General features: G+C 46.9%; 1 protein-coding gene across 1 annotated transcript in view; it reads right to left on the bottom strand.

Moving 5' to 3' along the window:
- The window catches only part of PERM1 (PPARGC1 and ESRR induced regulator, muscle 1), a 69,438-nt gene that overhangs the window by 29,129 nt on the left and 14,944 nt on the right, over positions 1–25,365 (bottom strand). The window lies entirely within an intron of this gene.

Below are 25,365 nucleotides of genomic sequence, written 5' to 3'. Positions count from 1 at the left end.
ATAGCCGCCAACTTGGATGGCTTTGGAGGCGGTTTAGACAAAGTCCTGGAGGAGAAAGCTATTCATGGCTGCTAGCCACCACCTCCACCTCCACGGTGAAAGGCTATATGCCTCTGAATACCAGTTGCTGGGAATCGTACATGTTGCACCCAGATTCCCCTTGCTGTGGGCTTCCAGTAATGGTCATCTGGTTGACCACTGTGAGAACAGGATGTTGAACTAGCTACCTGGCTACCTGGCCTGATCAAGCAGAGCTCTTCTTGCATTCTTGTTCATCATACTCCCCTTGAGGCAGGATGCCCCTGAATACCAGTTTCTGGGAATCACAAACGGAGAGGGTTGCTGCGGCAGTGCTTAGGTCCTGCTTTGGGGATTCCCTTAATGGGCATCCGGTTGGCCACTGTGTCAACAGGATTCTAGACTACATGAGCCACTGGCCTGATCCAGCAGTCAGCCTCTTCTTATAAGCCAGCCTCTTATGTTCAGTTCTAGGAATTAGTTCACATGGCCTGAGTAACATGTTCTGAAGGATGGGTTGTGGGAGTATTTGGTATTTGGCAATGGATAAAGGCTACAACTATGCTTAGATTGTGTACAAAATGTACTACTTGCAACAGGATTAATCTTCTTGCGAACCTCAGCTTCCTTCTTTTTCTCTCTTACAAAAAACACCCACCAAGTTTCTGGTCCTTAGCATCTGACAGAAGCCAAAGGGCTGATTGAATAAGATTTGCTGAAATCAGAGGCCAGGGCTTCTGCTCTGAGAGGCCAGGGCTTCTGCTCTGCAGGCTTTTTGAATAGGTAGGGGAGCTGGAAGAGAAGCGCTTTGGAGCTTAATCTATGATAGCAGAAGGCCCCAATCCCTGGCACTTCCCATTAAAAAGGACCAGATGTTGGCAGGTGCTGGGAAGGACCCTGGAGAGTTACTGCCATCAGTCAGAGTAGACAGAGCTGGACCAGATGGTGGACAAATAGTCTGACCTGGAATAAGGCAACTCCCTGTGTCTGCCCCATGTTTAGGCCTGTGGGATGCAATAGGTATAATTAGCATCAGGAACCTTGTGTGGCTTTTGGCAGCCAGACAAGCTCCCGATGCCACAGGAGTAGCGCGTGTGAGTGCTGCCCCAGCAGCCTGCCGCACAACAGCCAAAAAACACACCCAGACCCTCCAACTTTGCAAGCTGCTTACTGTAAATAAAACTATCAGTTTTTCCAACCTGAAGTGGGGCACTTAAGCTTTAAGCGTGGGACAAAAACAGTCTGTCCAGCCCTATGAGTTTACACAACAAAAAGCAAACAGCAGGGGGTGGGGAGGATACACACACACACACACACACACACACGTGTGTGCAGTGAAGGAGAGTTTTGGGTATTTTTTTTTAAAGAAGAAAATAAATTAGCTTCCCTCCCCAGGAAATGTCTTTCACAATGACTCATAATATTCCCAGCCTGCAAATTTATATTTGAGAAAAGCATTTTGACAAAGAAGACTGTGTTTTCTCCAAAAGGAATTGTTAGCAGGTTTCATGAGCTTGTCTGGCATTTGCCCCAATTCTTCTTTCAGGGCCTCACCTTTTGCTGCTCCTGCATTGTCATGGTGGATGCGATGAACACTTTAGGCTTTTTGTTCAAGCTAACAGCTAGAGATTATCCCTTAGTCCTGGTGGCGGCTGCAGATGCTTGCTTCAGTGGGAGCACTGGTGGCTGGAGGCTACTGGCTGTTGAACACATTTCCACCGGCTCAGGTAGAAACTGAGCAGAACTGGAGTGCAGCGGTCTAACAAATTGAAATGAGGCTGCCAAAGGAGAAGATCTCTAATTTTTAGGAGGGTTACTAGTAATGCATGGTGTTTGCTTTTGAGGGGCAGCCATCCATCTGGGGCAGAGGCGGGTGATCCACTACTAGGGGGAATGGGGCACTGTCCCGCCAAACTCAGCCAACCTGCACCTGCCTGCCTTCTTTCTTACATCTAGCCCAGGAGGTGGGCCTGGCTACCAGCTTCCTCCTCCTCCATCTCAGTGTTGCTCCCTGTAGAATTTCGCAGGGAGGAAGAGGATGGGGACAAAACTAGTACTAGTTGGCTCTGCTTGTCATTGGCTCTGGCTCTGTCTACTGTTTGAGCTCCCTGCTTTCTGTCCCACCAGTCCTAATGGAGGCTTACCTGCTCTCCTCTACTCAGCCTATATATTTGTGAACAGATACTGAAAGGGGAGGTGAGGGAAGCATAAGTGAGTCCCCAGTACCAACTCTTCATCACATTTGCACCATAAATTTAAAGCAGATTTAAAGCACATGTCTTCACCCAAAGAGTCATAGGAATTGTCGCTTGTTAAGGATGCTGAGAATTATAGCTGTGGGAGTGGCAACTTAATAGACAGTGTGAATAAAATGGAATGGAATGGAAGTGATCCCCCTGATGGCATTGTTTCCAAGGCCCCCCGCAAAAAAATCTGAAACCAACTCTGCAAATCCAATTGGTGCTTTGGTAACATCTTCATCATACATCTAAAGCACATTTACATGCACAAGCTTCCCTCAAAGGATCCTGGGAGTTTGCTAAGGGTGTTGGAAATTATAGCACTGTGAGGGATAATCTACAGCTACCCAAATTCTGTGAGAGGGCAGCTATGTGCTTTAAATGTATGGTGTGCTTATGGCCCCATAGGGCAGGAGCCAATAAACCATATATTAGTTTTGAAACCATATGGGGCTATAAAGCCATTCCTGAGGGGCATCTAGAAGCATTCTGAATATCACCAGACCTTATCTGTACAGCAAACGCTCCAGTCAGAATGCTGCTAAATGATCCTGTTCCTTTAGAAGCTGGGTAATAGCACCAAGAGCAAAGATAAAGGGTTATATCCAGTGCTAGTTCTATTCAGAGTAAACTCAATGAACATGACTAAGGGTCATCAATTTCAGTGGGTCTACTCTGTGTTAAACCACAGAGCCTAGGGCTTGCCGATCAGAAGGTCGGTGGTTCGAATCCCTGTGTCGGGGTGAGCTCCTGTTGCTGGTCCCTGCTCCTGCCAATCTAGCAGTTCGAAAGTACATCAAAGTGCAAGTAGATAAATAGGTACCGCTCTGGCGGGAAGGTAAACAGCATTTCCGTGTGCTGCTCTGGTTCGCCAGAAGCTATACGCCGGCTCCCTTGGCCAATAAAGCGAGATGAGCACCGCAACCCCAGAGTCGTCCGCAACTGGACCTAATGGTCAGGGGTCCCTTTACCTTTTACTCTGAGTAGAATTAATCAGGCTATAACCCATAGTCTGTCAATAATTTGGACCACTAGCATGTGGTCTCTGGTACGTTGCCCACCCACCCCCAGTGCTTCTTGCCTTCTAGTGAGCAGGGGGATGATCTGAATCAGCTGCCAGTTAAAGGCAGACCAGCCTAGATTTGCCCATTCCAAAGCAAGATGCAAACCGAAACACAGCCCTCCTTCAAAATTCACACTGGAATCACACAAAATTATCTGGATTCTACAATGCAATTTTCCAGTCAAGCAATGCGTACAGAAATGCACAAGCTAGCGTGAAGTGTGCACATAAACTGCACGTGTTAGTGAAAATAACATACAAAAATGCATTATAACAGGGAAGACTGCTTTGCAAATAAAGAGTGTCGATTAGAGGAAGCTGCTTATACAAAAACGTGCATATTAAAATAAATTTGCACTAAAACACTGATGAATTTTCATGATGGCTTCTTTTTTTTCTTAAAATGCAAACTGATGTGGAAGTAGGGAGAATGGAATTAAGACTGGAAAAACGAGAAACAGAGAAGAGCCGGAATGGACAGTTTTGCCCATCCCTGAAGTTATTCAGGTTCAAAACCTACTTGGGAGGCACATGACACATGTCCCAGGCTGCACTAATGCCACCACCTTTATCCCGTAATTTTTCATACTACTTTTAGGATGACCCTTTTCTTTCTTTTTAAATTGCATTCTTCTCTCTCTGCAGATGTCTGTGTGAACTAGCTTCATGGTTATTATTACATGGTATTGGTAGGAGTGGCTCTTCCACCCTGGTTCTGCGCACATTCTCCTCCACTGTCCGCACCGCTCACCTGCAAATTTAACCTTTCTGACTTGGAAGTGAATTTGTGGGAATGAAAGCTTTGTCCTTTGATCTATTTTCCATAGCTGGACAGTAGTCATAATTTTGTTTCGGTACTAATCTTGTTTGGGTGCAATGTGAACAACTGTGTTTAATCTGAAAGTCTTTACAGTGGAACCTCGGTTTTCGAGCATCTTGGTAGCCGAACAGTCTTTCAGAACAGATTATGTTCGAAAACTGAGGTTCCACTGTACTTTTACCAGCAGGTGTAGCGCAGGGGGAAAGCTGAGTTGTGTTTGCAATTGAGGAAGGAAAGTGTGCCCTCAGAAGCAGTTGGGGCGGGGACCTTGTTCCCACTGAGGTTCAGCCTTGGTATCTGTATTCAGTCTATATTCAGCACATTATTTTTCAGCTATTCAAAGCATTAGAACTGAGCCCTGGAAGAAATGATAACAGAATCCCAGAGTGTGGGTGGAGTGCTTTCTCTGCATCATGCAGTAACTATAGCAGAAAGCATGTCAGTAGAGCAACTTGTGAATATCACCTATTTTGACTTACAAAAGGCAAGTAAACCGTAAGGATTGCATGTAGAAAGTTAGGGATGTCGTGTTCAGCGGAAAGATATGGCCTTGGTCAGAATGCAATGTACCATTTTTTTAAGCAAACACAGCTGTCTTTAACTGGGCTTTCCAGGGTCTTGGTGACCCAGTTATCATTAATGAACTTTTGGCTAAACTCTCTAAAAGTGAAAAAAAAATGAAAGAACCCCCTGGCTGTGCCAGATCAAGGTCCATCTAACCCTGGATCCTGACTGCAATGGCAGCAAACCACATGAAGCTGCAAATCTCACTGGCACAAAAGCATGGACTTGGTGATCACCTTCTTTTTTCGTCCCTATCAAAAGAACATCAGAAGAGATAACAGGCCCATCTAGTCCAGCATCCTGTTTGCACAGTGGTTAGTCAGATGTCCCAATATGCTAACAGCCCATCTGTGATTCCTAGCAACTGGTATTCAGAGGAATACTACCTCCAACAGTGGAGGGAGAAGCCTGCTATGGGACGGCACACAAACTAAACTTTGGAGCAATCTAGAGCAATACTCGAGTCCTTCAGATCTGGATACCTAGAAGGGGAGGGGGGAGAAAGGCCTTCTAAGACAGAAAATGAAATTGTGAGATTTGGAGTTTTACAAGCCCCTGAAGAGCCCCTATATCCCTTATTGCCAAAGGCTCTTCTTCAACTTTGAGCACATTCCTTCATTTCTTTTGCTTAGCCTTCACTGAACATAAGAAGATCCTGCTGGATCAGACCAATGGCCCATCTAGTCCAGCATCCTGTTCTACAGTGGAGAACCAGGTGCCTGTGAGAAACCTGCAAGCTGGACCAGAGCACAAGAGCCCATTCCCCTCCTGTAGTCTCCAGCAACTGGTATTCAGAATCCGGTCGTGGAGGCAGAGTGTCGCCACCAGGGACAGGAACCATTGATAGCCTTGTCTTCCATTAGTTTGCCTGGTCTTCTTTTAAAGCCACCCAAGTTGGTGGCCATCATTCCCTCTTGGGGGAGCAGCTTCCATTATTTAACTATGTGCTGCATGAATAAGCACTTGTTTTATCTGTCCTGAATCTTCTAGCACTCAGCTTCACTGGACGTCCATGAGTTCTAGTATTACGAGAAAGGCAGAAAAACTTTTCACTATCCACTTTCTCCATGCCATGCATAATTTTTTAACTTTCAGCTTGTTACCTCTTTCTTGTTTTTTTTCTAAAGTAAAAAGTCCCAAATGCTGCAACCTTTTCCCATAGGGAAGCAGCTCCACCCTCTTGATCATTTGGCTTCTGAAGTAAGCTTTCTCAGACTGAAACAATTGTCTTTTTTGTTTTGTTTCTAAGTAAATTTCTGAGAATGTTTAACATTTAATGACATCATGGATCTGCTGCTCAAATCATAGCAATGATCTACTCCAGGGGTAGGCAACCTAAGGCCCAGGGGGTGGATGCGGCCCAATCGCTTTCTCTATCTGGCCCGCGGACGGTCTGGGAATCAGCATGTTTTTACATGAGTAGAATGTGTCCTTTTATTTAAAATGCATCTCTGGGTTATTTGTGGGGCATAGGAATTCATTTATCCCCTCCCCCCCAATATAGTCTGGCCCACCAGAAAAAGGTTGGTCTGAGGGACGGTGGACTGGCCCACAACAGAAAAAGGTTGCTGACCCCTGATTCTACTCGCTAGAAAAGTTGTTATGGGCTAAAGGCAAAAACATTCCTCTTCTCCCAGGACAATTGATGGCCTTTTAAACTGGGGAAGGGTATTGTTTTTGTTTGTTATAACTGTAAGAATTTTTCTGTTTTTATATTGTAAACCACCCTGTGATCTTCGGATGAAGGTCGGTATGGAAATTTAATAAAAATAAAATAATTAAAAAGAGGAACAGAAGTGAAATTGCACCATAACTTTCCCCTCCTGCAGTTTCTATTGAGTTTTGTGGCACTTTATAAGACAGACAGATTGCAATGGAGTTTGGTTTATTAGGATGAATGAGCCACTGTCCCACAGTCTGACATCAGTCAGTAACCTGCCAGCCTGCCTTATTTCTTACATCCAGTACAGGGAGTGGCACAGCCTGTCAACTTCCTCCTTCTTACTCTTAGAGTTGCCACTTATAGAACTCAGCAGAGAGGAGGTTGGGGGTCAAAACTAGAATCAATTGGTCCATCTAGCTTAGTATTGTCTTCACTGACTGGCAGTAGCTCTCCAGGATTTCAGGCAGAGAATATTTCCTAGCCTTACCTGGAGATGTCTGAGTTTGAACTCAAGACCTTCTGCATGCAAAGTAGACACTCTACCACTGAGCTGAAGCCCTTCGCCTAATGTGATTTACTGTATTCCAGGACACATTTGTGCATCATGAGTCCTGGAGAATTTCTGGATCACCATGAACAATAAATGACTTAAATAAGAAATAAGAAAGAGCAGGAAGGGTTATTCTGCTGTGCCTGTGAAACTGGGTGGGATTGCATCATTGCCTTGCTCCCAATGGAGCAAGAGAGTGCTCTCACTGTGTTTCTGCATGAATCACTGCTCTGGGCTGGCCTCCTCCAATCAGCTTCCACTTTGGCGGTGTTGTGGGGGGTGCGAGTGCAGGAAGAAAAGCCTGCCACGAAATTGGGTTAGCTGGGCTGGCCACGAGCTGAAGCCCAAAACATTTGGAGGGCACGAAAACTTGACAAAGGCTGAATCACATCATCACATCATCACTTGGTCATTTCTAATGTTCTCGAAGCTACAAACATGAGTCTGACCAAACTGCGGGAGGCAGTGGAAGACAGGAGTGCCTGGCGTGCTCTGGTCCATGGGGTCATGAAGAGTCGGACACGACTAAACGACTAAACAACAACAACAAAATGCAGAAGAGGGTGCCTGTTGTGCTTCTGCATGAGGAAATGTTCTACAATTAGCCTCCTCCCCCCCCCCCCCAATCCATGATTTAGATACACAAGGAAGGGAACCATTCTATAAGCAAGCTCTTGGCTTTTGCTTTTTTAATGCTGGTGTAAGATTGAACTATGCCTCTCAGTCAAAGGGGGTGGGGTGGGTAGGTGGGGGGGGGGGGAAACACAACCGTGTGTGTCAGCAGTCTGGGAAAGTCTGGCTTTCAAAGTACCAGGAGGCCATGGCCAGAACAGTGGCAACTCTACCCTTCTCCCTGACAGCTTTCATCCTAGAGATTAACCACCGAAACCAGCTAACAACAGCAGGTTTGCTTCTCCATTCTCTCACCTTCCTCTGACACCAGATCCTTCCTGGCTCATGTGTACACTTCATCTCTTTCTTTCTCCTGTGATCTGGAGTCTCTCTCCTCTTCCCCCTCTCCTTCCCTCCTCCTCCTTGCCTCTCTCTCTCCTAAGTCTGCTTACTGCTGACTGAAGCAGTCATTATCAGCTCAATAAATCTCTTGGCACTGGGTTCTTTTTTTTTTTTAATTGAACCGCTTGCTTGCCTGAGGGAGGGGGCGGGGGGGGGGAGAGAGACGAGGCTTGCAAAAGGTTGAGGAGAGCACCACTTTCCCACGCCTAGGACACACCGCCTTGCGCATTCCCTGGCTGCCAGAACTTTTGCAAATGTTTGGATAGCCTTGAACAAACAGCACACCTTCTTTTTTCAGAAAGGGAGGCCAACAGGAAATTTTGCTAACCGTCCCCCCCCCTTCCCCCTCAGCCCATCCACCGCCGCCGCCACCCAGCTCTGAACAAGTCATGAATTGTGTCTCTGCATGTGTGTGTATTTATTCTAGGCTTGTCAGGCCTTTGGGGTTTAAGGGTTTTGAGCAGTGCAATGGATACTGATGCACAAAAGACGCTGTACAAAGCAAACCCGGCAGAAAGGAGATGGCTACCTTCCCCACTTCCTTCTATAAACATAGGACACCTGCACATTTATATTGCCAGGCTGCAGTGTAACAGGTGAAGTTCCCCCACGCACAAATATTTCCTAAGCTGAGTTTCTGTCTGTTGTTTTCAGCTGGTTGCAAAAAGAAAGAGGCTGCCTGAGGGACAGCATAATCACCATCGGCACCGCCATTAGCATCATTGTATTTCCATTCCACCTTTTCTCCAAGGAGCTCTAGATGGCACACCTACTTCACCTCTCTGTTTTATCCTCACAACAACCCTGTGAGGTAGGTTAGGCAGAGAGAGGTCCCATCCATACCTCAGCTTAATGTGGATTGTGAACCCCTTTAATTCTCCCTCATTCTCCAACTTTGCTCTCCCCCACTTTCTCCTCCTTAAATTCAGAGATTCCTCATGCTTTGAAAATCCGAACAGGAGAGCTGTGTCGATAGCAGAGGCCACGTTAGGGATCAGAAAGTGTGGGCCAGTTGGAGGAGAATGTCATGTGGACCAGGGGGAATTAAAAGGAAGCACAAGCAGTTCACAATCCAGATTAAGCCAAGCTATGGATGGGCCCAGTTAGTGACTGGCTCAAGTTCACCTAATGAGCTCCATGGCTGAGTGGGGATTTAGACCTTGGCCTTACGAGTCCAGCACTCTAACCACTGCACCACATTGGCTCTAGAAGTTAACATTAAGCTTAATCCACCAAATAGATCCTTTCCTGACATTGACATTGTGAACCATATTTGATTACCAAAATTCAGATGTTCCCTGTAAAGAGATGTCATAAATGGTATTAGTTGCAGCTAGACAGGTAACAGCAAAAAGTCGGAGAAGCGAAGAAGAGAGGAACATTTCAAGAATGGAAAGTTTTAATGTGGCAACACCTCTTAATGGAAAGAGGAATGGGACAGACAAATATAGAAGGTGATATCATAGGACAGAGGTATGGATTCCTTCAAGATAGGGCTGGGCCAAAGGCATTTGGGCACCTCAGGTGAAGCAGAAAATGCTTTTTATTCCCTTCCAGAGAAGTGAGGAGTGGAGATCTAAATCAGGAACAAGGCTGGTGGGGGTTGAGGTGGGATTAAGATCAACATCAGGACCAAGGCAGGAAGTGAATGTCAGGAACAAGGGGGTAGTGAAGATCTACATCGGGAACAAGAAGGGGAATGAAATCAACCTTACCCGGCTGTCATAGGGGGCAGGAATGGGCCCTGCTCTGAATCACACCGGGGGCAGGCCCTGGGCCAAGTGCTGGTCAAACTGGGACCTCAACACCTGCTTCACAAGAACTCTCCTTGATCAGCTGAGGTGGAACAGTGCCTCCTCTTCACATTCTTATTGACACTGTCAATAAGAAGACCGACACAAAAGGTAGCGCACTGTATACCAGGCAAAACAAATATAATTTCTTTGTGTTGTAACTTTTGCGTGTTATTGTTATATATGAAAAATATACAGTGGTACCTCGGGTTACAGACGCTTCAGGTTACAGACTCCGCTAACCCAGAAGTAGTACTTCGGGTTAAGAACTTTGCTTCAGGATGAGAACAGAAATCATGCAGCAGCGGCACGGCAGCAGTGGGAGGCCCCATTAGCTAAAGTGGTACCTCAGGTTAAGAACCGTTTCAGGTTAAGAACAGACCTCCAGAACGAATTAAGTTCTTAACCCGAGGTACCACTGTATAACAATAGGAACCCCAGAGGTCATCCAACACAGCCCGCTGCTGAATGCAGGATCTGCAGACGCAGGGTGCCGCTACAGCACCCCCCATCCACCCCACCTGTCAATAGCTATCTGGCCTCTGCTTAAATACCTCCAGTGAAGGAGAGCCCATGACCTCCTGAGGCAGTCAGTTCCACAGATGAACAGCTCTTAGCATTAGGCAGTTCCTCCCTATGGTTTGCCAAAATACTGTAGGCTTCTCTGAAATATCCGCCCACCGGGTCACATGTTGCTTATGGATACTTCTGGGTAGAATTGCCAATTTACCAATGTAATTTCCACCCCACCCCCCAACTCTTAACAGCAGCATGGCAGGCAGGAATCCTCCATAGGGGAATCTTTTCCTTAGCCCAGTAATACATTAATGGGGGAAGGGCTGTTCCTGCCAAATGCCTACATTTTAAACATTTAAAAGGCACAAGCACACTGCATGAAAGAAATGTGCACCAGGAAATTGGGGCTGGGGGTGGGGAGGCTTAATGTTTTTATCTCTTGGGAGATCGTTCTTTCCTTCCGAATTCAAGTGCTCCAAAGCTTGCTTTATTGGTGCCGAAGAACCCTGAGGGCAGAGAGGTTTGTTTGGGGTTCTTTATTTTTAAAGAAGGATATGCCAGGGTATCTTATGCCCAAGAAGTACTGCTCTTCTTCTAGTTTCAGAAGTGTGTGTGGACGGTAGAGTGCATGTGGTTCCTTGCTGTGAAAGGAGCCAACGCTCTGCACATGCTCTGGGATACCCTTGTCTTTAAGATGTTAAATTATAAATTGCTCTTACATTTCCCTGGGACCTTATAGTGAAAGGAGGGGTAAGAAACACAAGGGCACCCCAGAGCATGTGTAGTGTGTTTTGTCCTCACGGAGTGGGGTAACCACAGCCCCACACCCTGCATCTGGAATTCTATTCCCACCAGTTCCTTAAATCCCAATTATGTCCAGATTATCCTTGGAAATGGGAAGATCTCCATGAAATGAACCAGCTGAATAAATGTGTGAAATGCGTTTTAAACATATAGTGTGGATGTGACCTTGGTGTGTGTGTGTGTGTGTGTGTGTGTGTGTGCACTGCTGGAAGGGAGGTGAAAGGCACCCCCCTCACTGTCCTTCTCCCTCAGCGGTTCCCCTGATTGACGAAGGGCCAAGCCCTTCCACAAGAGCCTTTAGAAATCCCACATGACTTAAAGGCTCCCTTTGACGCACACGGTCTCCGGAGCTGCCAAGATGTCCATGCCTCTGCCTGGAGCAAGTGGGGAGGTTTCTGTTCGCTTTCCAAGTCTGCACAGGGGCGTCTGGCCCACAGATGCAGTAACTAGGCCGAGCAGGGAGAGAATTGTGCGGGGAGTGGGGGGGGATGATTATGCGTGTAACGGCAAGGTCCAGCTGGGAAGAGTTTAGCATCGGTCCTGCTGGCTCAGGATTAGGGAGGAAAAATGCCAATGCTGGGGGAGTTTTGTGTTGCATTCCCTCAAGTGCCAGGGCCTCCCGCCTACACAGTGAATCCGGCTAGAAGCGATTGCCTGGTCTCACTTGGAGTTTATGGTGGGCTTGTGGCAAGGGAAAAGCAGTGTGATCGCAGCAGCTGGGCGTCACTGTCACAATTCTTTTAAAATGTGTTCACTGCCAAAAAAAAATTGAGCGTTTGAAAACTGGATAGAGTGCCACCGTGGTGTAGTGATTGTTTATTTATTGCCGTTTATATCCCACCTTTTCTTTTTTACAGAGCTTGAGGTGGCATCCATTGTTCTCCCTCCTCTTCATTTACTCCCCACAACCTTGCAAGGTAGGTTAGGTTGAGAGGTAGTGGCTGGCCCATGGTCACTCCAGTGAGCTTCAGGGACGAGTAGGGATTAGATTTTTAGTCTCTCCCAGGTCCTAGGCTGGATCTAGACACATCAAAGAAGCGTTTCAGAGCTTAAAGCGTTGTAAATTTAAACAGGGAAAACAGGTAGGGAAAAATAGGACTCCACATCGCCATCTGGTGGCACAATGTTATATTGCATATGCCGTAAATCTTTTTCTTTACCAGTCTAGCCTGAGTCCCTAGTCCGACACCATCATTGCCTCTCAGCCTAAACTACCTCACAGGGTTGTGGTGAGGATAAAAGAGGGAGGAGAACAAGGTACACCGCCTTGAGCTCCTTGGAGGGAAGGTGGGACAGGAATGTAATAAATAAAGAGAAACATGCTAGAGGTCAATTCTGCACTTCCTGACTTGAATACCTATACCCTAAAATCCCAGATGCTGTGGGATAGGCTACACAGTGGTCACAAAAATGGACATGCTTTGAAGCACATTTTATTATCATTACTATATTTAATTATTAGCTGCTTTTTTCACAAAAAGTGACATAATGTGACTTCAAGTCGCTGCCGGACAGAATCCCACCACTGAACATGCTCTTTGCTGAATCTCTGTAGGTATGCACTCCCATCCCACACTTGGATAATTATAATTTGGCTCTCATTTTCTGGAGTTTATAGTTATAATTCATTGCACCCAGGGCTCACAAAAACTCTTTGCTTTGTTTGTTTTTGCCGAGGGGGGGGGGAGTGCCAAGGGTATAATTAACTTGTATGATGTAACAAAGACAAAAGTACATACGAGCATGTGCAAAGGGTTTTTAAAAATCCATCTGCAGCTAGCCCATGCAGTTATAGTTTTTTTATTTTTAAAAAAGATATTGTTTCCCAAACCAGCTTAAACTAAAGCAGACCAGCTTAATTATTTTGTCATGTATAAAATATATCAGCTTAATTATTTTGTCAAGCGGATGTCATCCCAAAAGGAGTTTGGTGGCTTGTTTGTTGGTTTGAAACAATTTCAAGTTTTTTTGTTTTTGTTTTAAATAAAATCGCAGCCTGTGCCTTTTTGGAGTTGTGAGAGCATTTTGAACTGTTGGTGGACACAACAGACTAGTTCTCCTTTTTTGGCAGGCAGACCTGGTCTTTGCAGATTTCGTAACAACGCATGCCTTACAGCAAGGACGGAACTTGGAAAGGATTAACAGGGTAGAAAGCTGCAGGCCTGCTGAGTTCTGGGAACGTAAAAGCTTCAGAGGCCTCCTGACAGCTCCCCCGCCCGCCCCCCCCACTCCTGTGCCTGCCTTCCTTCTCCCCACCAGCTTCCTGTAGCTGTTTTCCCTGCGATGAGATGTTTGACCTCCAGTGAGTCAAAACTGGAAAGATTCCAGAATTTAGATTTCTTTTTTTTTTACTGGGCTTTTTCAGACAGTGGGGTTGTTACAAAGAAAAGGAGGAAAGGGGGCACTCGTTCCCTAATATTGCTAATCCTATCCTGTGCCCGTGAAATGGATGACTGGATGCAGAGTTAAGTGCAAGATAATATTTATTTCTTATCACTGGTTGCAATCATTCATAGACCACTCTTCTCATCCAAGGAAACCCAAAGCGGTCTTACAGAATAACACTCCAACACTAACGTGTTGAAAAAAAACCCTATGTAAAATCAGATAATTAAAATATACATAAAATCCAAATAAAGCCAGTGGCAACAGTAGGTGCACTTCTCTTTGCTATCCTTAAAAACAGAAACCTTGATGACATGTGCACTTAACTGCATACTGCATAGGTGGCAAACAAGCCACGAATGCCCTTGCCCCACAAAATAGAGGGAGAAGCAAAAGGTGTGGGGGAGAATGGCATTATGACGAAGCCTCATACTGAGTCACACCGTTGGGTCTTTCAACTGTTATATGGCTACATGCTAAATTCAATCCTTGGCATTTGGAGTGAACCATAGTTCAGTAGTTAGATCACCTGCTTTGCCTGCAGAAGGCCCCAGGTTCAATCCCTCATATCTCCAAATAAAGCTGGGAGTGCCCCCTGCCCAAAACCGTGGAGAGCCACTGCCAGTCCGTGTAGAAAAAGCTGAGCTGGATGTACCAATGGTCTGAGTCAGTAGAAGGCAGCTTCCTATGATGGGACAACAGTTGGTGCGCTGGGAACTATTCCGGCCCCACCATTAGACAAAATGGTGGCAAAAGGAAGAGTTATTGCCAGTGAGCTAGGTGGTCCATAAGACCATTTCCTAAGTTCTTTTGTAGGGAGCTCTGGGCCTGACTGGGACCTTTCACTGCCAGACAAAATAGAGAGCACTGAGCTGGGTAGGCATACGGTCTTATTAAAAGGCGGCATCACATGCTCTGTTCTATACAGTTCCTTGTTCCTTCTCATGATCAGCAGAGCAAGTTATGCTGAATTAGGGAGGGAAGGGCGGTAGCACAGTAGTTAGAGCATGCAGAAGGTCCAAGTTCAACCCCCCAGCCCCTGCATCTCCAGGTAGGAACTGAACTCCCTCCCTGGAACTCTCGAGTGCCACTGCCAGTTAGTGTTGGGTCACTTCTTATGTTCATAGGTCTGTTGCCTTCATAATACGGTTTGTAGGCTTCCCAAAAGCATCTGATTGGCAACTTGTGGAAAACAAGATGTTGGATGAGATGGGCTCTTGGTCTAAAATATGTCTCTTTGTTACCATCTGCAACTTGGGAGCTGAGTGTTAGATGGAATCCAATGCCAACACTTTGTGCTTGATAGTAGTAAGTGGAGGAGGGGAGTGAGGAGGGCAATCAACCCCACCAAGTCACTCTCCCCGATAGATGTACCCTCCATAGGTAAACACATTTTCTGTTTCCTTAACCACCCACCCTCAGAAATGTGCTTTGCCACTTGGGTGCCTTCCTCACTAAATGTTTTCCCTGATGCGCATTGTTAGAAGACACACTTGCTTTTTTTTTAACTGACAATATTGCAAATAAATAAGTTGTAACTTAAGAGGCAGTGCTTTTGGAGAAACCTTCTCCCTCTTCCTAACTGAGAACAGAAGGATGAAGCTAATAAAGTATATCCTTTCCTAGCATCTATGTACAGCCCTACAAATTCATGTGTGGAGAAGGGACATTCCATCTACATATTCTTTTTCTTTACAGCCATATCCCATCTTTTCTCTAGGAGCTGCTCAAGGCAAATTCTTCCCCCCCTCCTAATTTTATCCTCACAACACCCTTACGAGGTGGGCTAGCCTGACAGACAAAAACTAGCCGAAAGCCACACTTCGTGGTTACGTGGGGATCTTGCACCCATGGCCTCGTTCCAATCCTCGAGTACAACCACTACACCGCGCCGCCTCTCAAATGCTTTCCCCCTCCCCCACTTTTCTTCTTTAAATTACAGCCTATGCATGGAAAACTGGGCCCTGCCTTGGATCTGCCACGCGCACATAACCAGCTGCGGGTCTCGAGGACTGAGGTGGTGGGGGCGAGGAGGGCGAAAGGGAGAGCGCACGGCCCGCACGCGCCACCGAGGGCTGAGCCAGGGCCACGCGACTGAGCGAAGGAGAGCGCAGCTAGGAAAGAGGGAGGAGCAGGAGGGCAAAAGCAAGCCGGCCGCGTGACTGAGAGAGCGAGCGCAGCACAGGGAAAGGAGGAGGAGGAGCCTCACGTGTGCCTCCTTTTGTTTCGTTCCCATCCCCAAGAAGGCCTCGGCTCCCAAAGAGGGCGCGCGAGGGGAGGGTTGCCGTGCGGTGCGCTCGCCCAGCCGCCCGGTTTAGAGAAGCGCGCGCGCAAGCAAGCACACACCCAACCAACCAACCAACCAACCAACCTCACAACACCGCCAGCGAACAGCTATTGCGTCGCCCAGGACGCAGGAGCGCTGTGCGTGCACGGGGCGAGCGGATTCTAGGAAAACAGGAAGCCGCCTTCTGGAGTCGGACTATCTGGTTCTGTGTTGTCTACACACTGAAGTCCCATCCACACTTCTGTTGGTCCCTGATTTCAAGTCACAGGGCCGAGAGGTGTCCCCCACCCCGGCCCCATGCACACACATAGCAACGCTTTCCCCAGGAAAAACGCTGCTTGTTGCTGAATCGGAACAAACATCAACCCGCAGAAAATCCTGGCTGTCAACAGTTCTGCAGGGTTTCCCAGGCAGGTGATACTTCACAACCCTACCCGGAGATACCATTTGAGATTGAACCTGGAGCCTTATGCTTTGGGATGTTTGTAATTGTGTTTTAGACTGTTTTTGTTTTTAAATTGTGTTACCTGTTTGCTGCCCTGCGCTCCCTGGGGAGGAAGGGTGGAATATAAATTAAATAATGCTGTGTGTACATGGCTTCCTAAACCAATGGTGGGGGTGCACTGGATGGAAAGTAAATGGGAGCGTGTACTTATGCAAGTGTCCTTATGCGATATAGACATTAGTAGCTGAGCAAGACCGTTCCCCACCCCATGCCTGACTGCATTCGAGTCACATTTTGGCATTCCTGTGCACACAGGTGGGGGGATGTCTTCACTCAATGTGCATTACCAGTTTAGTTTCCCTGCACCTGCAGCCCCTGCCCAAATTCCTATTCAATGAAGCCATCATATGCGCATGTGCTTGCATCTGTACATTCACAACTGATGTCTCAAATGCACACACTCAAGTTTAACCACGGCTTGCTTTTTCGAACCGAGTGAAGTTGGTTTGGGACAAAACACATTGAGCAACAGCATTTCTCAAGAAATGCTAACATTGTGAGTACTCAGCCTCAGACACCAGCAATGGGAGTAAACTGTAATGCATATGCTGCCTTAGCCTCAATCCAGTCAGAGGTTTCCCTTAAATGAAGTATCTTTGTGTCTCCTTTTGCCAGTATTGCCTCCCCGCCAGCCACTTTCCTCCCTTCTCCTTCCTCTGTCCTTCCAGTTAGTTGACACAGCCTGTGTCTCTCTTTGCTGGGCTCAGAAGTTCACTTTGTGGGTTGGAGCGCACACAACCAAACGGGAAGCTGATTTGGTTCATGTGAGGTCTCCATCTGGGATGAGGGCGGCAGTACAGCTTTCCCCACAAAGAGCATGAGAACTGCCAGCCTTTCTTTTTACCTTCCAGCCTTCGGCAGTGCACTGGCAACTATAGCATGTGCACTTCATACATTTAAAGCATGTGTCTTCCCTCAAAGAACCCTGGGGACAGTAGTTTGTTAAGGGTGCTGAGAATTTTACCTTGGTGTGGGGTAAACTACAGTCCCCAGGATTGTTAGGAGAGGACGGGTGTGGTTTAAATGGTGTGCATAGAGCCTGGCAGATAGAGACAGGCAAGATGCTGAAGTCCTGCCCTCTGATTTCTGCAAATCTTATTTTCCCACCCAGTTCAGCACCAGCTGCCAGCACAATGCTGGGACAGAGTCCTGGGTGCAATTTTTCCACTCAGCTGAATAATGAGGGGTCAACACAGCCAGAACCTCAGGATTACACTTTCAACCAAATCATTTTCATTGTTAAGGACAAGAAACTTGGTGGTTGTGTTTTTAAGACAGAAGAAAAGAAAGCTGAAATTCACAGGGAGATTAATTCTGTCCAGAGTACTGTGTGTGCAACCTGGGCAAAGCCTGTATACACCCACTGCCAAATATCCAATACTGCACTCTACAGCCCATCATCCTCCAGGATAGGTCACTCAGGTCATCTAAACTAAGCCCAAAACTGAAATTTGGAAGTGAGTGGGAGGGCAGGGCAGAATTTCCATGGCTCCTGGGTGTCCTGTTCAAGCCTGAGATGTGCACTTAGAAAGAAACCACAGCTGAATACAGAAGTTCCCAGGTTCCCTCATGCAGAAGTTCCCAAGTTCATTCTCTGGCATCTCCAGAGATGGAGAACGCAAATGTGGTAACAAGTAGTACCCAAAAGATTTTATGCCAGGAGTGGGGGATATTCTAGCCTGTGGACCAATCTTAGACCCCAAGGGTGCATGTGTCCAATGTGGCCCAAAAACTGTTTCCCCCAAACCACACCCACCTGTCTATCAACTGACATTACTGTTCTTTTAAGAGGATTAGACAAAATAAGCGAGGACAAGACTATAGCTATCAATGGCTACTAGCCACAATGGCTTTGTTCCACCTCTACTGTCAGAGGCATTATGCCAGCAGCTAGGAATTGCATGTGTGCAGAGGGCTATTGTGTTCAGGTTCTTCTTGTGAGCTTTTCATATGGACATCTGATTGGCTAGCATATTGTGGGAACAAGATGCTGGACTAGATGGGCCATTGGCTTGCTCCAACTGGCTTGTCTTACACTATTTATTTATTAAATTTATATACTGTCCTTCATCCAATGACCACAGGCCAGTTTACACACTAAACCCCCCCCCCCCAAATATACAACATAAAACCGAAAAACACGAAAGCCCCGCAAACCAAAACAATACCCCCCAAAAAACTTTTAAAATGCTTTAGATTGTTTAATCAGCCAAAGACATGAATGACAAGGAATGTTTTTGCAACAGCTGAAGTTTCCAAACTTTTCAGAGGCGGTTATATTCTTATGTTGCAGGGAGGGAAGAGAGAAACCTCCCCCCCCCCCGACATCAGTTGTGAGAGAGAATTGAGCCCCAGGCTCTACCGACTCTTGTGCACAGCAATGCCAGTTAAATGTAGGCCCCACACACAAACACACTGGTGGGGAGGGGAAAAATAAATGCTTTGCTCAGTGATCCCCAAAGCACCAACCACAGAATTTGCATTGCTGCTTCTGTTGTGGTTCCCAAATCCTTGATAGCCAGCTGGCTTTGGGGTGTTTGGGAACCCCATGCAAGGGATTTTGACAGGTGGGGCAGGGCAACTCACCAATTATATGACGTTGTCATGTTGCCATGTGACTGACAGGTGTGTTGTCATGTTCAGTTGCCAAGGTTGGCCCAGGGGGTGGGTTTCCCTCACCCCTGGTCACAGCTAAAGCAAATCAGCCCAAAGCTCTGCCTTATGTAAGCATCTACTCAGCCTGTTATGCAGACATGATCCTTCTCTGGCTCCTCCATCCCGTGAGTCGTTTCAGTAATGCAGCACCGTCATCTGCAACTGGAGACACCATAAATATTATCAAATAACTCTCATTTCACTTGGCCCTGGATGGGAGAGGAGAATAAAAACCTTGTGTCTTTCCCTCTCCCTTCCCTGCTCTTTTTTCTTTCTTTTCTATTTTTTTAAAGTCAAGCTCGTGCTATCATAAAAATGAGTCAGGCTTCCAGGGTACCAGTTAATGCATTCATTCTGAGGGCTGCTTAACTTCAGAAAAATAAAATGAGATGAACTTTTAAAAAAGAAAGAGAAGGAGGAAAGGGGGGAAAAGCTTCCCTGCTCCTTGGAGTGGCCCTGGAAAGAGATTTGGAAGGGGGAAATCAGTATGCAAAAGTTATTTGGGTTTTATGCAGCTAAGTGCTACTCAGAGGAGACACCCTGAAATTAATGGACCTATGTTAGTAATATGTACCGTATTATCTTCAGTGGATCTACACTGATTATGACTGATTTGGATACAACCCTTTGACTCCATTTGCCTTTAGTTTAGTGTGTACATGAGGTGGCATGGGGAGATTATACAGTAGTCATCAGTGCAGCAAGGAACACTTTCCTTACCTCCCTTCTCTGTTTCTCTCTTTTTTCTAAAATCTTAAATTATTCCTTAATATTTAAATGTTTAAGTCCCTGTTTCTCCAAGAGGTGGAGGGGTTCAGAAAGGGGCAGCTGAAACAATCAAGGGGATGGAGCAACTCCCCTGTGAGGAAAGGTTACAACATTTGGGGCTTCTTTATTAGGAGAAAAGGCAAGTAAGAGGTGACAGGATAGAGGAGTATAAAATTAAGCATGGCATGGAAAAAGCAGATAGAGAGAGAAAAAGGCTTTTCTCTGTAGAACTTTGGGACATCCATCAAAGCTGGAAAATTCAAGCCAGATGAAAAGCAAGTGCTTCTTCACACAGCACACAATTAAACTATGGAGCTCACTCCCACAAGAGGCAAGGATGGCCACTGACTTGGATGGCTTTAAAAGAGGATAGGACAAATTCACAGAAGTCAAGGCTATCAATGGCTACTATCTCTGATGGCTATGTTCTGCCTCCACCGCTGGAGACCGTGATTCTTCTGAATACCAGTTGCTAGAGTGCTGCTGTGCTTGCAGGCTTAACACAGGTATCTAGTTGGTCATTGTGAGAACAGGAGGTTGGGCTATATGGGCTATTGGCCTGATCCAGCAAGCTGCTCTTGTGTGTGCACGCGCATGAGCACATATGTATGCACAAAGCACTTCACCTTGTGCCACCTCCATTACTGCCCCCTATTAGCATTCCAGGAAACTCGTCTCTATAGAGCAGGGGTCATCAAACCTTTTCAGCAGTCCACTGTCCCTCAGACCTTGTGGGGGGCCAGACTATATTTTAGAGGGAATTCCTATGCCCCACAAATAACCCAGAGATGCATTTTAAATAAAAACACACATTCTACTCATGTAGAAACACGCTGATTCCTGGACCGTCCGTGGGCCAGACTTAGAAGGCAATTGGGCCGGATCTGGCCCCCAGGCCTTAGTTTGCCTACCCATGCTCTAGAGTAGAGCCCTTTGCCCCTCCACATTCCCCAACACACATCACAGGTTCACCCCAGGCCCCAATTTTTTAAAAAACAAAAGCATTGGCAGGTCATGAATTGATGTGTGGCCCATCCCTGCTCCTTTGAAAATGAACTTCTACTGTTTGCAGCTTTGGCACGGAGAAGGGACGAGGGAGACACACACACACACACAGAGAGAGAGAGAGAGAGAGAGAGAGAGAGAGAGAGAGTCCCATAATGACCACTTTCTTTGTGTGACAAGCCGTCTGCTTCGTGTCTGGGAAAAGAGGAGCCTGGCAGGCATCCGCACAGAGCCACCCACACAGCTCGGGATAGCTGAGCTGCAGTCGTGTGTCAATAAAGTACACACACAGAGAGAGCCTCTTTCCTAGCCCATGCCCTCCTCCCATTTCCCCTGGCTCTATGCAATCTGCCTCTCGATTCTGGCTCGCCCTCCCACAAGCAGAAGAGACACATAGACATTATTGGCATGCACACTGATGTACCAGTTAAATCAGTGGCATTCAAAACAGCATTTCTTCAAAGAACCCTGGAAAGGTTCTATCAGGAGCTCCTCCCTGGTTCTGATCACTATGAGCATACAAGATTCCCCAGAAGACAGCTTGCCTACTTAAGGGCTGCCAAGTCTCCAAGGCTTGTCTCTAGGGCCATGGATTGTCTACCGATGGCTAGGCTACTAACCCTGTTGTATATGCTCTACCCCCACTGTGAGAGGCATATCTAGGCTCCCTTGCACCCTTGGCAAGGAACTGTATCAGTGCCCTCCACGATTCCTTGCACCTTTGTGTGCTTTCCTCCTTCCCTTCCTTCCTTCCTTCCTTCCTTCTGTCCCCTGGAACTCTCACCTGTTTCCTCGTCTTTCTTCCCTCTGAGCCCTGCTGGGAACTCCACACACTTTTAATAGCACCCAAGGGAGCTTGCGTAAGGAGTGATCCAAGGAATGCACCGGTAGGTGGGAGGGCTCCTAGCCACCACGAGCTAGAGTGGAGAGCCATGTGTTTTGTGCCCTCCTGGGCCTGCGCACTTGGTGGAGGCCAACCTGACCAACCCCTAGTTATGTCATCTACCATTGGAGGCAGTATGCTTCTCAATAAAAGATCCCTGAGGATATTTGGTGGTACAGTTAGGTAACTTTAGACTCTGGAGTTGATGGTATTCTAGTTCTAACCCACCACCCCTGCATTTAGAGATGGTAATTCGGGAATGGGGAACCTGTGTGGTTCTCTGGATGTTGCTGGACACAAACTCCAGCTTGGCCAACAGTCAGAGGTGATGGGAATTGAAGTACAGCTTCTGGAGGCCTTCAGCTTCCTCATTCCCTACACCATCATGTGCACCAATAATGCTCATGTGCCTTTTTTGTCAGAGACAGATTGCGGAGAGAGCCAAAGGAAACGGGAGGAGAGGTGGGGCTTCTGAGAGCTGTAAGCACCATCCAGAAAGGAGGCTCCTTGCTGTGTATCTGCATGAGTGGTTGCTCCAGATTTGATTGGTTAAAACTGGACTTGGGAACTTGTGGCCCTCTCCAACTCCCATCAATCCCATCCAGCTTGACGGGGATGTCTTCATCCAACATGCATGATCTTTTTGGTTCCCCCTCCCCTGCAATCACACCCCACCAAGCCTCTGTTCATTAAGTTGTTGTCTGCACATGCGTGAAGGCTGTCTCAAATACACACACCTGGCTTAAGTTTGAATACTGCCTGAGCTAGTTGGATTGAACCTGGTTTGAGAACAAATGCATCAAACACTTAAACAATTTTTTTTTCCAAGTAGAGGTGGTTCGGGGTTTCATTTCAGATGTTGTTCCCAAGTACAGGATTTTCAAGCATTGTTGTTTGATTGCAAAGGGCCTCTGCAGAAAGGAGTCCAAAAAACAACTACCAGGAGCAGCAGCAAGAACAACAACAGGGTCTAGGAAGCTGCAATGAAGTTTTGTCCCTTTTAGGAAGTGATGTCGCTTCTTCTCCTTTCCAACCCTTTGCAATGACAGCTTTGAGTTATGGTCCCTGTGGAGCTTTTTCCACCCCGACCCCCAGTCCATTTTCTTCCTCGGCATACCCTGTTGCAGCCTAGTTAAAAAATCCCACACTCCATAGCCTCAAATAACTTAGATTGCACATTTGGCAGGAGAGGGTCAATGTGGCTGTGTTTTCACGGCGGAAAGGCCTCTGGCCGCATATTTTTCTAATTAGGGTGGTTCCCCCCCCTTCTTCTGTTCAGCACAGTGTTCCCCACCCAGCCCCCCTTTCCCTTTTTTTGCAGCTGCGATGACACTCAGCTCTTGCCCCCTGCTTTCTCACGCTCTCCCTTGCCAAGTCGTGTAACCAGCTGGGCGGCCGCCAAGCGTTGAGGTCGGCGTGTCAACCTCCGCTCCTTGTGTACATACTGAAAAGAAGGTGCTTTTCTTTAACCATGCTCCCTCCCTCCCCACAGGCCTCCTTCCCTCCCTCCTCTTGGCTCGTGGAAGTTGGTTCCTTGTCAAGGTCACCGCTCACAGCTTAGTTTGGGTGACCCAACCTGACAGCAGAAAAATGCATTAGGGAGCCCAAATTTAGAGGGGGCGACGCCAATTCTTTTCTCTCCAATGTTTTGCAACGATTTCTCCCTTTTCTCTCCCTCCCTCCTTAGGAAGAAGGCTTCCTGTCCCTCTCCTTCCTATAACCACCCATCCCTCTGTGATTTCAACCAGTCTTTTATCAGTCCCTGGGTTGGGTGCTGCTCTTCGCTGCTGCTGCTGCTGCTACAACAACTATCTAAACACCATACATTTAAAGCACACCTGCCCCTTAAAGAATTATGGGAACCATAGATTACCCCTCACAGGGCGACAGTTCTCAGTACCCTTAACAAACTATAGTTCCCATCACGCTTTTGAGGGTGGGTGTGATTTAAATGTGTTTAAAATGTATGGCTCTAAATACCAATTTCTGGAAGCCACAGGAGAGAAGAGAGCTGTTGTGCTCAGACCCTGCTTGTGGACTTCCCTTTGCGGTATCTGGTTGGCTACTGTGAGAACAGGATGCTGGACTTTTCATCATGGGATTCTGAGAGTGCTGAGAGCTGCTAGGAAAACCCTGTTCCTTTCACAGAACTGTAATTCCCAGAGTTACCTGGGAAGAGGGGATGACTGTTAAACCACTCTGAGAACTATATCTCTGTGAGGGGGAAAGGTGGGTCTCCTAACAACCCTCACCACACTTAACAAACCATGCTTCGTGGCGGGGGGGGGGGAGTCGTGACTGTTTAATGTGATATGATCCTGCCTGTAAATACATAGTGCAAATATGGCCTAACCTAGGTCTATTAATGTCAATGGGTCTATGCTAAGTAAAACTTAGTTGGATACCATGCTAATCTTCCCTCCCTTCACCACACACTTTTGAACTGCACATTATCAGCTTTCCAACAGCACACTTGGTTCCCCCCCCCCAATTCTCCCCCTTTTTTTGTCCAATTGTACAATAAAAACACACACCTTGAGACACAAGCTTGTCAACACAGCAGTGTGGTCCCCATCCACACAGCTTCTTCCTACAGCCCTGCTCTGCTTGAGTCCCCCCTGTGCCTGAAATGTTTTCTCTCCCTCCTCAGCGGCAGGCCCGGAAACCACCCTCCAGCTGTGGCTTATTAAAGTCAGATTGTCCCTTGAGGACCAAACCAGAGCCAGGGTCATTAATAACAACTAACTACGCAGCTTTGCGTGCCAGCCTTCCATGTCACGAGGCAGGGGAAGGGGGTGGGGATGGGGGACCCCACCAGCCTTCTAATGAAGCAACACACGCACATTCAATCACATTACTCTTTTCTTCTCCTCCCTCCCTCCCTCCTCCAAACAAAACAAAACAAAAACCGAAAAACTACCGTCATGCCCACCCACTTAAATGAAGAAATAACTGGCCTCTTGAGAAGGATGTAATCTTCATAAGTTGCTCCAGCTCCCTGTTAAGGGACCTGAGGAAGCCTGTTAAAAGAGTGGAATTCACTGCTTGGGAGTGTGTGGCAGAGAGGAAGACATGGGAGGATGTACTGAAGCAGTAACTCCCTTGCGTGCATCTTTTGAAAGACTGGCTTGCCAGTTCATTTCTGGGGCACAATTCACTTTTTCTGTGGTTCCGAAACTTGTCCACCCCATGTGGACCACTTGAAAATTGCTAATGGTCTTGGTGGACCATATACTGGTTTTGCAGCAACTGTAATCTTCTGTGCTCTTAGATGCTGCATTGGCTTTTAACTGAATTGCTATTGCTTCTTTTGTTTCTTAATATGTTGTGTTTTATTTGAAATGCAATTTGCCATTCCATAGCATTCAAATTGCAGTGGAATAAAGTACAATAGAAGAGATAAAAGTAGCAATAAAAACGCAATGGAAAATAAACAGGTTTGCTGCAGATGGGCCATGGGCCACCTGAACGAAACTTGCAGGCCACTGGTAGTCCATGGACCAGTTTGAGAAGTCCTGCATTTGTGTTTAAAGTGCTAATTAACATAAGGCGCCCCCCCCCCCAATATCTCAAAGACTGCCTCCTTCCCTGCAGACTCTCTTGGGCGTTGTCAGCACAGGACCCCTGCCCCTTGGTATGTCCAAGCCAAAACTCCTTTAAAAACCATCCACATTGGTGGCCGTCATTACATCTTTTGGCAGTGAATTCCACAGTTATAACTTCTTGCCTGTTCACTGACAAAATCTACACAGGAGGGCAGCACTGATGGCTGCTGCCCACTGGGACTGGCGGAACGTAAGGCAGGGAGGCCAAACAGAAGGTGGAGCCAGAG

Source organism: Podarcis pityusensis (genome assembly GCF_964106645.2).
Source record: "Podarcis pityusensis genome assembly, chromosome: 8".
Classification (NCBI taxonomy): domain Eukaryota; kingdom Metazoa; phylum Chordata; class Lepidosauria; order Squamata; family Lacertidae; genus Podarcis; species Podarcis pityusensis.
Note: the sequence above shows the minus strand (reverse complement) of the source record. Positions and strands in the feature narration are given on the sequence as shown.